At 49.6% G+C, this 18,695-nt stretch overlaps 1 long non-coding RNA gene across 3 annotated transcripts in view; it reads right to left on the minus strand.

Moving 5' to 3' along the window:
• The window catches only part of LOC140900812 (uncharacterized), a 37,258-nt gene extending 18,858 nt beyond the window's left edge, over positions 1-18,400 (minus strand). For all 3 annotated transcript variants that reach the window (XR_012155720.1, XR_012155722.1, XR_012155721.2), the window contains exon 1: positions 18,246-18,400. This is a non-coding gene — a long non-coding RNA (uncharacterized LOC140900812). The remainder of the gene's footprint in view (positions 1-18,245) is intronic.
• Between the last annotated feature and the right edge of the window lie 295 nt (positions 18,401-18,695).

The raw sequence follows: 18,695 nt of genomic DNA on the forward strand, positions 1-18,695 counted from the left end.
CTGGGGTCTAAGAACTGCCGCGTGGCATGGTTGTGTGGTTAGAGCTGTGGGTCTAGTGCATTAGTGCAGGGGCTTTGGGACCTAGGATTCCAGGGTTTTACTCCTTGCTCGGGGAGGGGAGCCTGCTCAAGTGAGGAGAGCGGGGAGGGGCAGGGGGGGCTGTGACTCAGGACTCCTGGGTTCTCTTTCTGCTTCTGCAGAGGAGTGTGCCTTTGCAGAGACAGCTGAAAAGAGACCGCCATGACTGCCAGGAAGAGAAGCTCTAGAGGGCAATCCCTGGATATACTGGGGGATACCCTTCCCCCAAAACAGAGCTCCTACCGAAAATGAACAAACAAGTAAATTAAAGAGGCAAGAAAACATGGCCGAGTCTGGAGCAAACAATCATTCTTTCTGGAGGGAAGGCAGGGACGATCTGGATTTGACGGCAGCCGTTTGAGCCAATGAGCAATACCCCGTTCTGGACACCCCCGGCCTCTGGGGGAATCAAGGGCTAATGGGCCAGCTTCAAGAAGAGGCGCGACCAAAGCTGCGGGCACTGAGGGCTTGTCAGAGGGGGATGCTTACGGAGGCTCAGGCAGATCACCTGAAGCTGGGCAGTCAACGATGAACACGCCTTGGACGCCCGCGGTCAGGAGTCAAGGCAAAGTTTGTTACAACTTTCATTCACCTGCAAGGATTTTTTTTAGAGGCAGTTACATCTCTGTCCACCAGGTGGAGCAATTTTTGATTTTGGCCTTTGGGGGACCAGAGTGACAGAAGGTGATGACTTAGCAACTGCAGTGTTATGTATTGTAGCCATGACAAAGCCAGGGGAGTATTGTTCTCCTGACGCCAGGCCTCGCCGTGTAGGTGTGGACGATCTGTTTTGGAGGAAATCACTTCTGCAAATATTGACTCACGGCTGCCGATCTGGGTCACCCTGGTATGAATCTGCGGTGACTTCTCCACATTTATACCAAGATCAGAATCTGGCCCGGCACGTGAAAGCATGTTCCTGTCTGAAGGGCAAGGGCTAGATTCTGACCTGTAAATGTGGAGTAACTCCAGGGAAGTCACTGGAGTTACACTGCTGGAAATCTGATCAGAATTACTCTTTCTATTCCCACTAGCCAGATAAGGCTTGGACCCAGGTGGATGGGAGACAGAGGCTGAGATTTCCACAGGGATCTGCAAACCCAAATGAATGAGAGTGGAGGAACATCACAATGGCCAGGTTACTAGTCTAGGGCCTTCCCCGTTCTGCCACAGATCTCCTGGGGGACCTTACATCCAGGTCCTCAAAGGGAGTTAGTGCCTAATTCCCCTTGATTCGCTCCGTCCCTGATCTTCAAACAATCAAAGCAAAACTCAATGGAATCTGCTGGGTTTTAACCTCATTTATCTAAGGAAACCCCCATCGGGGACCTAAAACCAGAGGCATCAAGATCTTCAGGATTCCCTGACACTAGGAGTTAGCAAACTTCAGTCTGAATTTTAGATTTGCAACCAAACGTCTTACCTAGATCCTGAAAATTTGAACCTCTTGGTTCCTCGGCTTTTCAAGGTCTTTCTTGCAACTAGACCTGGTTGAAGTTTTTCAAAGAAGCTTTTATCCCCCTATCGAAAAATGCAGTTTTGTGTCTCAGTTGAAAACGTTCAATTCCAATTTTTTGATTAAAAAAAATAAAAAGAAAAAGAAACTGGAATTTTTATCTCAGTCCCAAATTGAAATTTTCATTTCACTTGGGTTTCCAAAAACCAGGAAAAAATCCTTTTTCTGGCCCCCACCTCTACTGTCTCTCCCTTTTTCAGTCCAAAAAAAGGGGGGAAATGTTTCTTTTTTAAAGGCATAAAAATACCCCCAGATCTCCATATTGACATTTGTCAGATTTCAAAAAGCAAAATTTCCATTCAAAACAATCTGGCACAAAAGTTTCATTTTGAATGTTTCTCTTGAAAAAAAAAAATCCATGGATTTTTCAGTCAAAAATGTTGATCAAAATAGTTTCTCTCAAATCTATTCAAAGAAATAACATTGGATTTTTCCACTAGTTCTATTCACAACCTCAACAACCTTGAAACCATTATCAATTTCCTTCTGAGAGACATTCTGACTCTCTCTTATCTGAGGTTCCTGAACAGTAGATCCAGGACTCCTAGGCTCTGTTGCTAGTTTAAGTTTAAAGCCGGAAACGACCTTTAGATCGTCTAGGCTGACCTCCTGGAGAACTGAGCTTGGAAGGATTAGATTTTTATTGGTAAATGGCAATTTCACCATGCACACACAAACCGATAGGAAAATATTTCCATGGATAATAACTGAAACTTACAGACAGGCAAAGAAAGAAGAAGGCTGCTTGAGAACTAGAGGTTGACTGAAGGATATTGACTTGATATATTTTGACGTGCTGTTGACCATTTGTGTTGTAACAGTTATAAAGCTTTCACTTTTTGAATCTCAAGTGTCTCCTGTCATTAAATAATTATTGTCTGACCCCATAATTTCCCACAACTGTAAAAACTGAAATGGATAAAATAAAAAATCTTCAAATCCAGAATTTTGCACAAGTGTTAAACTGTAAATAGACAAAAACTGAAAAAAAAACCCCCACCAATGTTACCCCCCAAAAATATATATGTATAAAAAATCAAATTCTGCCCAGCCTGTGTGTTCCTCAAGGCCTTCATTTTTATCCAGATACCCCATATTGAGCCCAAAAACTTGAGTTAGGCTTAACCCATCTCAGGCCTCAGAAAACTAAACTATGTATCACTGGGAGAGACAAAGGCGTCACCAATGCCACTGACCCACCTTGTGACCGTAGGCAAGTCACTTCCCTGCTCTGTGCCTCGGTTTCCCCATCTGTAAAATGGGGATAATGATACTGACCTCCTTTGGAAAGTGCTTTGGCGTCTCCTGCTGAACAGTGCCCCAGCGAACAGCATTATTAAGATGCCAATCACACATATGGGACTGCGAGTTCCCTGTGTGTATAAAATGTTAATTTAAGGAGCTCATAATGGGAACCCACCCAACATTTATCTTTCAACTCTGTGCCCAAAGCACGCTGGGCTTGCAGGCGGGGAGGTTTGGGCCCAACATTTGCTAATGTGTCTATTGATATTGGGTGCCCAACTCGAGATGCAACTTCAGCAAACCAGTGGGAGTTGTAGGTGCTGAGAGCATTCTGAAAACCAGGGGCCAGGTTCTCCTCACCTCCAGCACCCCAAAAGTGAAGGCGCTTTGGAGAAATGGAACTTCAAGGATCTTTGACTGTTTCCACTCCCCCCAGTCAATAAAAAGTAAAGTCCACCAACATTACAAAGAGAAGGGATCAGCAAGCGGAAGGGGCAAATATCTCAGCTACTAGAGCTGTCCTGACCCTCACTGTGGTGCAGATTATGTGGGCATGCTAATCTAATATGTAGATGTAGGAGCTAAGTAGGAATCACTATAACCGATTTATACACTCCAGCTTCTAAAGAGGACTTCTTCCCCTAGGCCCTGATTCAGCAAAGCACATAAACACTTGCTGAATCAGGGCCTTAATAACCAGGGATGCTGCCTCAGTATTTTTCAGCGAGACGAACAAGATCAACAAAGCAAAGGTATACAATTGCCTGGGCTGGTATTTATCATGTATGTGTCTTCCTGCGGCGGGGGTGTTTTGTTGTTATGTGTACACAGACGTGTAGGGTGGGGGGGGCGGTGTTTAGCAGGGCCATGGTTTTCAAAGCTGACGACTGATTTTGCGTGCCGCAATTTTGTGTGCCCAACTTGGGACATCTTTAAGGAGGCTGATGCTTTTCAGAGGCCCTTTGTACTTTCTGAAAATCGGGTCCCTTTCAGGCATCTCAGATTGGCCCCCCAAAATCGTTAGTCAGCTCTAGTACATCCTGCCCCATATATGTGTGTATATATATACACGGGCCTGGTCCATATACTATCATTACCAGCTTGTGTATACAGCCATGGCCTGTATGTATGGTACACACACACACATCGTATGTATAGTGAGACAGTGCAGTCTAGTAGGACGATCACGGGACTGAGATTTAGGAGATTTAGAGCCTGGTTCCCGGCTCTACCATTGGCCTGCCGGGTGCCCTTTGGCAAGTCTCTTCACATCTCTGAGCCTCAGTTTCCCCATCTGTATAACATGGATAACAATACTGACCTCCTTTGTAAATGGCTTCGTGATCTACTGCTGGAAAGCACTAGGTAAGAGCAAGGTATTAGTTAAGGTTGCCTAAGTGGCTCCATTCTAAAGGATCTTTTTCAACTGCTTATAACTTTCACCTTCAGGCTAAATCCTTCCATCTTGAGCCTCTGCAAGGGGGGTGAATTGTTTTGGAAACCGAGCAAAAATGGGTCAGCTGTTTTTGAGTACAAAGTGAAAACAGGATTTTTTGGTTGTTTTTTGCCCTGATAAATGTTATTTTGTTAACTTTTTACACACACGGAGAGGGAGCACAGTCTCACATGTACAAGGTGACATTGTCATCCTAGTGTTTGCTCACGCGGTATATTTTATCAGCAGACTTTGCAGAGTGGGTCAGTGCCAATAGCCCCGTTTTGCAGACAGGGAAACTGAGGCACAGAGCAGGGAAGTGACTTGCCCAAGGTCATACAGTGAGTCACTGGAAAAAATATGAACAGAACCCAGGAGCCCTGATTTGCTGCACCTCTAATCACTAGGCCAAGCTCCCTCCCATAGTAAGGAACAGAATCCAAGAGTCTTGATTCCCAGCTCTTTGCTCTAATCAGTGCCTGATCCTATCTACACAGACTTGCTATCAGTTGCAGAAACTCCTGGAAGAAACGTGTAATGTGGCCTAGATCGATGTTATCCTGCTATTCTGGATCTAGCTAAGCCCCAACCTCCCCAATGACATCACTGTATCCATAGTAACTAACGTACTTCAAAGGGAAAAGGGTGGAAGGAGTCCGAAAAAATATGGATAAACAATGAACAAACTCAGCTGCTTAAACAAAATGTTTGATGGTGCCCAGGGGGGCTATAAAAGTTTTATTGCCACTTGTTTGGGAAAACCTGTGTGTACTCACTTGAAATGCCAAAGGGAATGGAACAGGGCTAGATCAAGCCTCGGAGCGGAAACCAGGACTCCTGGGTTCTTTCTCAAGCTTTGGCAAAGGGAGTGAGGTCTACTGGTTTGAACAGAGGTCTGGGAGTCAGAACTTCAGGGTTTCAGGAGGAGAGTGGTTTCTCGTGGCTAGTGCAGTGGGGACTGGGAGTCAGGACTCCTGGGTCTGTCTCCCGCTTTAGCAGGGGAGGGAAATTTAGTGAGTTAGAATGAGGGGGCTGACCATCGGGATTCCTGTGTTCTGTTCCCAGCTCTGCCTCTTCATGCAGCAACTCACTGCCCAGCTTTAGGCCTCAATTTTCCCCACCTGTAAAATGGGGATAATCCTGACCTGTCTCAGGGGATTTTTTTAAGGATTAAATAACCTTTTCTTTAAGGATTAAATAGCCCCGGTCGCTGGTTTCTGAGCCCTGTAAGGAGTTAGATGATTGCTGAGTGCAATCCTGTGGTGGTGACACTCATTCCACAGTACAGGTAGGTGCATCTGATTGCCATCATTAACATCTCTCAGGGATGATGTCACTGGCTGAACTGTTTCTTTGCTGTGTTATTTCCCCCCAAAATATTTAAAAATTAGGGGACAGATCTACAGCTAGGATCTAAGATCTGAGTCTGCCCTGGCTTCCCGGCTATTGGGGCCCAAGCTAGCTCAGGTCTGCGTACCTGGGCTGCAATCAGACCCGCATCTGGAGAAGTGGCTGGTAGCTGGGACAGTGAAACTGACACGGGACGCCACTGGGTGGGGTGAGGTGCTCTGCCAGACCTGCCCCTCCCCACGGCAAGCTTTGATCGAGTGAAAACCCTTGATTCGGCCCAGGCCAGCAAGTCGTCCTTGAGCTGAACATTCTCCTCGAGTGTGAGGGGAGGGGAGGAAGGTGGCTTCCTTCAAGGCGGCAGGGTCAGGGCGGGGGGACCAAAGCCCTGAACTGATTGCAAGGAAGGGGCTGTGGGGACAAATAACCTAACTAGTTTGAAGATGGGGCCTGGTATGTTTACGACCGGGATGATATGACAGGGCGGCCACAGGGGCTTGTCTCCCAGCTTCCATCAGTTTCAATGGGAGAATTCAGCCTTCTGAGTCCAAGGGAGAGCTGCCGATCCATACCACTTGGATCCACTGAGTCCCATGGGGTGAGGCTGATTGACACCAGCTGGGGATCTGGCCTAGGCTTTGTAGCAGTCCCACAGGAGAGCTGCTTTATAACGCTGTCTCCTTCGTCCAGGGTCAGTAGCTGCAATTGACAAGTGGGTCATTTCCCACTCAGCCTCACACTTCCAAGCCAAGGCGTGTACGCCGCACCCGCGGGGTTCACCCAGCGAGATGGGCTCACAAGCACCCATGTGACATGTGCATCCACCGGCTGCTGCATGAACTGCGAGGTCTCTGCAGGTGCAGCCTACGGGCCGGCTCTGTAAATCTGGTTACATATTAATGGCGTTCTAGTGACGCGTAATCACTAGTGAGCTGTCTCTGCCGTTTAACCTTCTACTGGGGCGTCAGGTGACACAGCTGGGAAGTGTAAGATTTGTGGATCACCAGAGGGGGAAATCAACAAAGCTCAGTGCCTCAGTTTCTCTTCCCACCCTTTGTCTAGTTAGTCTGTGAGCTCTGTTGGGAGCGCTCTGCCTCCCACTCTGTGTCTGTGCAGCAGCTGCTACAATGAAGATCTTGATCTCAGTGAGGGTCTGGGCAGCGCCTGGCACTAAGGGGGCCCTGATCTCAGTGAGGGTCTGGGCAGCGCCTGGCACTAAGGGGGCCCTGATCTCAGTGAGGGTTTGGGCAGCGCCCAGCACAATAGGGGCCCTGATTTGGGGTGTAACTTTTAGGCCCTACAGTACTACACATAATAAACTAAACAAGAGTAAGGGGGCTCCTGTAAGACACCTGCTGCTGCTGCTATTTTATTATTTTCTTTTGATTCAGAGCAATAACGAGAGCCCAGGCACCAGCTCCACATACCCCACCCGTTCTTGAAAGAGACAAAACCAAACCCAGGAGCCATTCAGCTCCCCCTTCTACCCAGCTACTCAGCAACCCGACAACTTCTGTCCGTCTCCTCAAACCCTTCCCCAAGGCCAGGTCAAGCAGCTGGCTCCGAAAGCAGAGAGTTCTGGGCTCTGTCACAGCCGGACAGGAGACAAGGAGGTTCGAGCCCTCGCTTGGGGTGTCGGCAGAGCTGCTTCACCACCCAGCTGGGGCAAGGCTCTCTCGGCCTCAGTTTCTCCCTCTCTAAATGGAGCTAATGCTGGCATTGTGAGGCAATGGTGTACTTTAGGTAGCCACCATAGAGAGGACACGCTGAAGCAGCCCCTCAGCTGTATAGACTGAGGTGTAAACCAAAGAGGGGGTTACTACCTTAGATGGAACATATGCAAAGATAGACAGATGCTAGATTGTGTGTGTACCTCCTGCAGCCAAGATATAGTGTGTGTGTGTAAACACCCCCCCCCCCAGCTAGTTCTCAGATCTCTGATCCACAAGTGTGATCCCCCAGTTCTCAGCAACAATTAGAGAGCAGAGACCCTCCTCTTAATAAGGCTTCACACAGCCACGCTGAGCCCGGGAGATTCCATCGCAGCCTGCAGCGCGTGATCGGCCTGAGGGGCGCTTGGTCAGACTCAGTGGAACACGTGGTGGAGTCATCACCTGGCCTGTTTGCTCCAGCCCCAACGCTGCTGCCAACCCCGAGAGCGCAAACTTCATGAGCCAGCCCTCTCCCAAATCCTGAGATTCGCTGACAACCCATGAGATCACATTCACCACAGCAGGGGTGGGTCTTTCTCTTTGCCTCCTAGTTTCTGCCCCTGTAGGGAGCGCTCGGGCCATGTTTTCAAACTGTTCTCTCCAGCCACATTGGCCACAAATGTGCTTTTTTTATGAAAGCCGGGATTTTCATGGGATCACATTAGGGGCTGGGGATTTCAGAAACACACCGAATACCGCCAGCATTGTGAAAGGCAGTGCGGAGAGAGATGGTGTCTCCCACACATCAGTGGGAATTAACTTGATTCTACTTCCTGGGTCTGATTTGCCGCTTCCACTTCGGCAGTGCTCAGGGCCCAGCAGGCCCTGTTGGGACACTCGCGGCCAGATCCTTCTCAGCCCCTAATGGTCTATGGACAAGTGGGCTCTGTGGGGCAGGGACCGTCTTTTGGATCTGTGTCCATACGGCCACAGCAGAGTGGGGTTTTGGTCCATGAGTGGAACTCCTGGGCACTACCGTAATACACCAAACAAACATACAACACACAGGATTCCTGACCCTAGATGCTACCAAATACAAAGGATAAGCATGCTCTCAGGGAGTGGACGTCAGCTTCACAGAGGGATGTACTGAGCCCCACTCCAGAAACAAATGCACACACCCAAAGCTCAGTGCCCCACAGATCCCCACCTGATGCTAAGGCCCCCTTTCGAAGCACGGCCCTTAACCACAACAGGGCCAGGACAATATTCCTTAAAATGTTTGGGGAATAAAAGGAAAGGGGACCCCCTCAATTAAAAGAGAAAGATGGATTGGGAGGGTGGGGGGTGGGAGAGAGCATACAGAATAGCATAGGGAAATTGCAAAGAACAAGGTGAGACCCAAAGGAATAAAAGTCCCCCATGCATGCAGTAATGTACTGGGAAACCTCCCCTCTCTGTGCAAAGGGGGATTGAGCATGGGGGGAGGGACGGAGCTGGATCAGACTTGGGTCCCCCCCCACAGCCGGTCCTACCCTGAGTCTTGCTGAATTAGAAACACAACACACATACACACCGCAGTTCGCAGTCTCAGACCTTGACTCGCTCCCATCTGGATAACGATGGATCCAGCCAGCTCGGCCTACCCACGCCTGCCCCGGGCTGTGGCCGCTACAGAGGGGGTTTTGTTTCAAAGGAAGGGGTCGCGGCATTTTGCTAGGAGACAGATGAAGGATGCGTCAGGTTGGCCTCAGAGTGAACGTGACAGCCAGCAGGGGTGTGCCGGGGAGAGGCCGGAGGCTGACTGTGAGGTCAGAGCTGTGACTGATGTCAAGGTTGTAAAGACAGGTTGCCACGATAAATGGGGTGGTCTAGTGATAAAAGCAGGGGTGGAGGCTGGGAGTCAGGACTCCTGGGTTCTATTCCCACCGCTGTGAGGAGGAGTGGTGTCTAGTGGTTAGAGTGAGGGTGAGACCCAGGAGTCAGGACTTTGGGTTCCATCCCCAGCTCTGAGAGGAAAGCAGGCTCAGAGCAAGTGACGTGTATTCTAGCCCTGGCCCTGGCCCAGCATGTGGCCTAGGGCTGAGAGGAAGAGGGAAACGGAAGTCGGGACTCTTGGGTTCTATTCCTAATTCCGGTCTGGGAGCCTTGTCTAATGGTCAGAGCAGGACTCCTATGTTCTAACCTGGCCTTTTGGACAGGTCACGTCCCTTCTCTGTGCCTCAGTTTCCCTGTCTGTAAAATAGCACTAACCTCAACAGAGCAGGGTAAAGCTTAACCCTTTAACTCTGAGTTCCTGGGATGGACAGCTCAGGAGACAGATAAACTGCGTGTTGTCGTGTTTATTCTGATCCCTTTTAAATTTCCCCTCAGTACTCCTTTTGGTCTGAAAATTAATACTAAAAAAAAAAAGGAAGAAGAAGAAGAGGGAAAAGAGCCTTTACAAATTAAAACCACAGCATCTCTTTGCAAGCACCCAGCGTCCCTTCCTCTTCCAACAGATCACACAACGCTGGCCTCATTTCGTCCAGAGAACCTCTTGTGTCGGAGCCCAGGGCCTGATCCAACAGCCAGTGGAAAGACCCCTGTTGGCTTTGTGTCAGGCCCTGAGAAATAGATTTGGAGACTGCTTCCTAGGATAGCCCAGAGGGGCGTTGTTCTGTGTTTGTGCAGCGCCCGGCACAGTGGGGTGCTGGTCCGTGAGTGGGGTGCCTATGCACTACCGTAATACACCTAATAAATAAATAATAATAACTAGAGAGCAGCTCGACTGGCTGCTCTTAAAAGGGATCTGACTTCTGGGGAGGCAGCGGGTGGAGACCGAAGGCACCGGGAGGAAGCGGAGTGGGAATTTTATCCGAGTAGTGTTAGCTTTCTTCTTAAACTAAGCACCAGGGGCATGGAAAATCCTGTCTGAAACCCCTGCCCCCCCCCCGCACCTGCCAGCAGTGGGTCTCTGCAACCTGACAAGTGTATGACCCAGCCCCTAAAGTAGGACCCTAGTAGTCAGAGACGGCAAAGGCCCACCACAGGAGATGTGTAAGGACCGAGGGTTACAGAGAGAGATTCTGCGCCCAACTCAGTGTGGTCTTATCCCTCACCCAGTCGCTTACACCAGTGCACAAGAGCATTAGCCCAGAGACAGACGGAGCAGGCTTTCCTGGCACAGTTTCACTCTCATGATCTGTGTCACCAGAACTGAAATGTACACATCTCGAGTGCTTTGAACCAGTTTGTGAGGGCTTTCATTTCCCCGCACAATAAACAGCCACTGGGTCAGAACCAGACCCCTGACCCAAATATTCCCGCCCAGCTCTGGGCAAATTCAGATACAAACTTTGTGGCTTAGGCCACTCTCTAGCTGCTGGAACTTCATCGGGTCCAAATTTCTTGTACACAGTTTCTACTATGTGTGTGTACACACACACACTGACACACCAATGGCTGGGAGATCTATCGTGTGTATTGTCCAGTTGTGTCAATTAGCAAACAAAGAAGATTACAAAAGAAATTAAAACCAAGGATTCAGCATTCCCACAATGCTCTTTGTTCCCTTATTGTGACAGGTGCCATTTTCTTTTCAGTCTTGAGGGCAGATCATTGAATGGACATTGGGGTATTTTGTTTAACCATTGGCGCCTTACGAGATCTCGCTGCAAAGCTTACTGTGCTGAGAAGTGGGGAGAGGCTGCTAGGTGGGTGGGGTGAGTTGGAGCGAATTATCAACAGTGCGGAGAATTAGCTACATGAGAACTAGCCTGTTCTCCTATGGTTGTGTGGGACACAGAGTTTACATGTTCTCAGTGCTGCTGAAGTCAAAAACCGATACTTATGTTTAGTCATTTTATGCAAGGTTGTCTCGTGGCTAGAGCAGAGGATGGTTTAGGGAGTCAGGACTCCTGAGTTTTACTCTCAGCTGTGATAATTTGTCCAATCTAATGCTCAGAGCCAAGGTGGCTGGGAGTCAGGACTCCTGGGTTCTATTTCTGGCTCTGGGAGGGAAGCGCAATCTAGTGTTTAGAGTAAGGCTGTGGATTAACTGCAGTTAACTCACGTGATTAACTCAAAAAAATTAACTGTGATTAAAAAAATTAATCACAATTAATCGCACTGTTAAACAATAGAATACCCACTGAAATGTATTAAATATTTTTGGATGTTTTTCTACATTTTCATATATATTGATTTCTATTGCAACACAGAATACAAAGTGCACAGTGCTCACTTTATAGCATTATTTTTTATTACAAATATTTGCACTGTAAAAATGATAAACAAAATAAATAGTATTTTTCAATTCACCTCATACAAGTACCATCGTGCAATCTCTTTATCGTGACAGTGTAACTTACAAATGTAGATTTTTTTTGTTATATAACTGCACTCAAAACCAAAACCATGTAAAACTTTAGAGCCTACAAGTCCACTCAGTCCTACTTCTTGTTCAGCCAATTGCTCAGACAAACAAGTTTGTTTACATTTACAGGAGATAATGCTGCCCGCTTCTTATTTACAATGTCACCGCATGGCACTTTTGCAGCTGGCATTGCAAGGTATTTACATGCCAGATATACTAAACATTCCTATGCCCCTTCATGCTTTGGCCACCATTCCAGAGGACATGCTTCCATGCTGATGATGCTCATTAAAAAAAAATATGCGTTAATTAAATTTGTGACTGAGCTCCTTGGGGGAGAATTGTACATCTCCTGCTCTGTTTCACCCGCATTCTGCCCTGTATTTCATGTCATGGCCGTCTCAGATGCTAACCCAGCACATGTTGTTCATTTTAAGAACTCTTTCACAGCAGATTTGACAAAATGCAAAAAAGGTACAGATGTGAGATTTCTAAAGATAGCTACAGCACTCGACCCAAGGTTTAAGAATCTGAAGTGCCTTCCAGAATCTGATCGGGACGGGGTGTGGAGCGTGCTTTCAGAAGTCTTAAAAGAGCAACACTCAAATGCGGAAACTACAGAACCCGAACCACCAAAAAAGAAAATCAAACTTCTGCTGGTGGCATCTGACTCAGAGGATGAAAACGAACGTGCGTCAGTCCACACTGCTTTGGATTGTTATTGAGCAGGACCCGTCATCAGCACAGACACATGTTCCCTGGAATGGTGGTTGAAGCATGAAGGGACATATGAATCTTTAGTGCATCTGGCACATAAATATCTTGCGATGCTGGCTACAACAGTGCCATGAGAACGCCTGTTCTCACTTCCTGTTGACATTGTAAATAAGAAGCGGGCAACATTGTCTCCTGCAAATTGTAACCAAACTTGTTTATCTGAGCGATCAGCTGAAGTAGGACTGAGTGGACTTGTAGGTTCTAAAGTTTTACATAGTTTTATTTTTGAATGCAGGTATTTTTGTACATCATCCTAAATTTGTAAGTTCAACTTTCATGATAAAGAGATTGCCTTGCAGTACTTGTATGAGGTGAAATGAAATGTACTATTTCTTTTGTTTGTCACAGTGCAAATATTTGTAATCAGACATAAATATAAAGTGAGCACAGTACACGCTGTATTCCGTGTTGTAATTGAAATCAATATAAACAGGTTTAGATGGAAATTAGCTCCTTGTGCAAGAACAATGTCCCTGTGTCTCAGAGAGAGCTTTTCAAAGGGGGCTCTGGTATGATTCCAGTCAGGGCCCGTTACTGTGGGTGGCTGGCAGCCATGGCACGCCATCTTCTAACTTCGCTGAGACCATACCGGGGGGAGATTGAGCCTTCGTCAGCCCAGCGAGGGCCGTCAGTGGGCACCCGCCACAGCTTACCGCTGAGATCTTTCTCTCCGCACTAGGGTGGTGGAGGCTTCCCAGTGTCTCATGCCTCTCAGCTGGAGATAGGCCCCAGCCAACGCCCAGGGCCCTGACTCTGATCTGGCGTAAATCTAAAGGAGCTCAACGAGAAAGGAGAAAACCCCAGTGAGATCAGAATCAGGCCCCAGGTCATGGGGGATATTTGGATGTGAAAAGTAACACTACTGTGATTCAGATCTCTGCTTTCCTCTCTTGTGGCTGGGACATGTGTCAATCTCAGCCCCACATATATCCCCATCTGCCCAGTCAAACCTGCTCCCATCCAGCTTTGGAATTGATCACCACTTATTTCTGCCAGGAAAAACAGGCTGTGAAATGCAGTCAACGAAGGACGGGGGGAACACCCCCAAGAGCTACCCCTCAGCTCCCCACCCCTCTGCCAAACCTTGTAACCAAGAGCCAACCCTCTGCCGCTGAAGGGGATTCTGCCTGCGCAAAGACCTCACAGCTATATCCCAGGGGCCGATGGGCCTGTGGGTGACCCCAGCGCACCCAGAGCTGATTGACAGGGCGTGGCCCTGCCACCTAGGGGGGATATTTGAGGAAGAAGCCCCTTGACCCACTGGGTCAAGCAGGTCCCAAGCCCAGGGGGGTCCCAGAGACAAGTCCCTCGGTTCAGCAAGTGGGAGAAGGAACTGGGCGTAAAGAAATCAACCCAGGCAGCCCTTTCCGCTCTTGCCAACCTGCAGCCCCATGGAGAGAGGGGTCCCAGGAGGGGGTGGCATCTGTGCTTGGGGCTGCCCGGGCTGGAGGAGGCAGCCTTTACCAAGTGGCGCATGCGGCAGGGGAAACTGAAGTCCCGGTCCACGGAGGGGCGGGGGGGGGAAGAACTGACTCAGAAAGTGCTTGCTAAGGCCTGGGGCCTGCCGTAAAGGCCGTTGGGGACAGTGGAAAAGCTCCCATTGACCTCAGTGGGTGAGGCCCTGACAACTTGATAGCCCCAAAAGGTGTGGGGTGTGTGTGCCCACACCCGTGTGTGTGTGTGAGTGTGAGCACAGGTGAGTGTGCCCGAGTGCGTGGGCATAGGAGAAATCACCTTGCCGAGAAGCTGAGCATCAAATCCCCCAGAAGTCAGCTGAGCTCCCAGCCTCCCACAGGAGCGGGCCCACTCCTGGTCTTGCAAGAGTGCTAGATCGCCCGCCAGTGTCCACGGGGGTGGCTCTGCTCCCCCGGAAAAAGGCCCTGGCTGGGGCAGGAAACAATTATCGGGATTGGCCCTACCCTCTGCCTCCCATTCAGAGATCGCCAGGTGTGTGAAATCGAGCTGCGTTCTCTGAGGCGGAGGGGGACGACTTGCCCAAGGTGTCCCCATGAGCGGGAGGGAACAAACCAGATTCCCCAATGACCCGGCCTGTGCTCTCACTGCTAGACAACGCTCCCTTTCCCAAATAGCCGCAGCCCAAAGCAAAGCCCCCCAGACCCAAAGGGAGCGAACATGTCCCAAATGTGTTCTCAGGGTGTGAAATCAGGATCCACATGGAATTACAGGTGGGAGGAGAGTCCTTCCCCTGTGCATGTCCATAGGCTTAGCATCAGGTCCTCGTTGTGCAATAGGGACCCATTGCTGGGATTTAACTCGACCCACCCTGAGCTGCCAGGTTCTCCCAGCTCCTGCTAACAGCTACAGGAGTGGAGGGTGCCCTGTGCTGCACAGGATATGGTGACCTCCCCCTTGGGGGCCAGTCCGCTGCAGGCAGCAGACTCCTAGCGGGACTCTGAGCTGGCTGCTCCTTCCCAAGGCCCATAAATACCAGCTGGACTCCTATTCACGGCCTCACTTTTGCTGTATGACCTATCCGCTGAGTCCCTCTGCGCACGGATCCCTGCCTGCTTTAAACAAAGGGAGCTTGTTTCTTATCCAGGGAAGGGGCTTTTTTCAGGGGCCTCTTTATTTTATTTTGCAAGAAAAAAGAGCACCAAAAAAATAAATAAATAAAGCTGAGCTCAGCTTTGAAACACAACCCAAGCTTCCTGGGGCTGCCCGCCCCCACAACTTCACACTGGGGAGGTGGTGGCGGGGCAGTGAGAGGGTCACCCCAATTCCCCTCGTTTGCAATCAAATTCAGAGTGAGAGCCAGATGTGCTCAGAGGGATCAAAAATGTCTTGGCCTTTTTAGGGTCATGAGGAGAAAAATCCCACGAGCCCCTTAGAGAAACCCCAGACCACGCGGGTGCTTTTCCCGCACGGCTCTACGGGCTGCTCATGGCAGTGGTCAGAGGCATCCAGATTCATGCGGGTCGCTGCTGCATCTGGCTGTAATGTGCAGGGCTTAACTCGAGGCAAACAAATCCAGCACTGTGTCTTCAGATCCTATCGCGGGAACCCCACCCAGCAACGAGACTTTCACAAAACGGGGAGAGAAAGATTGACGGGTGACAGGGGCACCTTGGGCTAGATCCAGAACCCATTCAGGTCAAGTTGCTAGGGCCCTCTGGATGGCGGACGGCGTTTATAAAGGAAAGCGAGTCGATATGCAGGAAAAGTCTGGTACTTGTCATGGGGTAGGAGCATTAATGGGGCGAGCGGCCACACAGCAAAGGGGGACCTCTGAGACATGACCCCACCCTGAGTTCCCCACTGCATTAGAAAGCCAATTAATGCCCCTCTCTTCCCACAGAGAGACTCCTTTACCCGCAGGAGGGGCTGCGCTGCGCTCGAGCGACTAGTTTAGGGCTGCTATTGCTACGGGTTTGGGCAAGGCCTGACTCTGAGGCAGGCAGTCTGGTGCTGCAGCCTGGGCCGTATGCCCTTGAGTGTGTGTGAGTGTGTGTGTGTGTGTGTGTGTGTGGTCGGGGGGGTTGGCTATGGGCTGGGGGCTGACTGGGCCCACCAGGTGGCTGGGAAGAGGTGGAAATTTAATGTGATTCTAACTGGCATGGGGTGCCTTCCCCAGGTAAACAGCAACCCGAGGGAAAGACAGACCCGTCGAGATGGTGTCTAAAGCTCATCTGTGGCTCAGAGAATACTTTGTTCTCCACCTTAGCTATGATACGTTTGAGAGAGCACCTTATGGTCACACGGCAAAGTGGTCTCGGGCTCCCCCCAAGCCAAGACCTCGCTGGCTGATCCTCACTCCTGGGCAGACTAAAGCCTCAGCAATTGTGTGTCCCTGTTTTTTACGTCACAAAGGAAACCGAATTTTGGCCCACGAGTCATTTACTGGGACCAGCCCAGGAGCCGAAAAGGAGGGAAATGACACACCAAAAAAAAAAAAAAAAAAAAAAAAGTTCCGTCTCTTGCCACAGTCTCGTGATGCAGGGCTGCTGGGGCGTTGGCAGGGGAGATTGACGACAGACTGATGGCGGGGTCCAAGCCCCCTAGGGTGCGCCCTCCCCAGGCAAAAGGCCTGATTCTGCTCAGCCGCAGGGAGCCGATGGCGCCATGCGAAGGGTCTGCGAGCCCCATCCCCTTCCCCGTCTGGCGGGGCAGCACAAAATCAATCTTGCCCACACCCAGTTTTGTTTGTTTTTTTAACAAGCACGGCAGTGTCTTCGCGCTGCTCACGGCATTTCCAGCCGCCCTGGCCAGATCCTTCCAGGAATTCTGCTGATTTCCACCGGTGTCAGATCCAGCCCCAAGTCCTAAGAAACTGAGCACCAACCAACTCTAGACAGTGGTGGGCTAGCAAAGGAGACGCCACACCATCCAGGCGCATCGTGCCAGCCACCAGAACGCTTGGATTTTTATTCTGCTTCACAATCACGCACGTGGTTTATTCATATTTTAACCAGGCCCCTTTGGACAACACCCAGTCCCTGGGCATGCCGGCCACCCTCACTTCCACGCCAGCTTTATTTATGAAACAGCTGAGCTGATGTCCTGAAGCTGAAAGATGCCTGGTGCGGGAAACTGAGAGTGTGTGCGCGTGTGAATGCCTGGGATCGTAATTTACGAGGATCAGAATACTTAAGCACACAAAAGGGAAGGGAGAAAGATCCAAGGAAAGAATGAATCATGGTAGAAAGAGACATGGGCCAAGTCAAATAGGTGGCTAAAATCCCCTCCCACGTTCAGCCATTAGAGCTGCTTTGAGGGTTTGCGCTGGGTACCAACTCCACTTCATCCTTGACTCCCCCACCCAGCGATCTCACATCCCTTTCCAGTTGTCCTTATATAACTCAGCGGTAGGCGGTTATACAACTACAAAGGGGGACTGGGGAGAGGGAAAAGCCAAAACGCCTCCTGGCAAAACTTCTCTTGGAGTTTGCCTTTTGGTAAATTCGACAGGAGAAGGTTGGATTTTCTGTCTCTGCCCCCCTGCCCCCCAATTCCCCCATCCTTCCAGCCACAATGTTAAGAAGCCCCTTCCTGGTTTTGATTTATTCTGATTTGGTTGCCGATTTCACAGCACACCCGTTTCCGCCCACCTTCCCTTCTCCCCCCACCACCTGGAGAACAGCTAATGTCCCATCATACCCTGAGCCCTCGCCAAATGTCACCACTGAACCCGACTCGAAATGTTACAAGCTGAGAGCTTTGATAGAGATTCCCTCCTTGCAACTGAAACTGATGGCTTCTGCCTTGAACCTTCCACCCCCGAGGAAATCCGTCTGCACTGCACAGTCGTGCCTGCGGCCTGAGGAGTGTCCCCTCCACTCCTGTCAGAGTGACCTTCCAAAACTGGGCAAGAGGCCACTTTGCCAGAGCTGCTTTGGTTCATTGCAATGGACAATATGGGGTTAAACTCGCGCAAACAGAACCAAGACACTCCTAAAAGAAAAAAAACCCACACTCCACCCTCTCTAAATTCTTTCCATCCGCGCAAGAATAAGCCTGGTTTTGTTGTTTACATTTATATTATATATATAAATATTCCACTTTAGCCCAACTTTTCCCACCACTGGAATAATATAGAAGGGGCAGATTCTGCTCGCAGTTACAGCAGCCTAAATGTAAATCAGAATCTGGCCACCACCAAATTGAGACCATGTCAAGAATTTCCCCCGTGTGCTGGGGAGCTGCACGTTGTTTTCAACGTAGGCAGGGAATGAAACCCCACCGAAACATGGGCCTGCTTTTCCAACAAAGATCCACGTTTTGGAGAGCATAAAAATATTATTTAATCTCTCCACTTAGAAAAAAATACAGCTGATCTAAAGAGATGGACAAAATCAACAGAAACCCCAAGAAGTTACTTACCAGTTTGGAAATTCTTCGCTGCAAAAGCCATGATCTGCAGGTTTCCCCATATAATTCCACTGTGAAAGACAGAGGAAAGACAGACAGACAGACAGAAAGACAGAAGAATCTTTCTCCAGCTGCCTAAAGCCAGGCTGGGAGCTTACCCACCTAAAGTCACTGACTTTTACTCAAAGAAGGGAAATCCTTTTTAAAACCTTAGCCCCACCCACCTTGCTAATTACGAGGGCAGACGGACAGATGAGGCAGGAGGTGGGAGGGGCCTACTTACAGTAATGTGTGGAGTATGACTCCCTTTCACGTCTGCTGGACCTGCTGACTCAGTGGGAGGCAGGCCAGGGCACAGGATCGGGATTCCTTCCAGGAAACACGATTTTGCAGGGGAGAGTAGCCCCAGCAACACTCTGGAAAAAGGGGATCTAACCCACCCATCCCATCGGAGCTGGGCTC

This window comes from Lepidochelys kempii, chromosome 20, assembly GCF_965140285.1.
Source record: "Lepidochelys kempii isolate rLepKem1 chromosome 20, rLepKem1.hap1, whole genome shotgun sequence".
Lineage (NCBI taxonomy): Eukaryota > Metazoa > Chordata > Testudines > Cheloniidae > Lepidochelys > Lepidochelys kempii.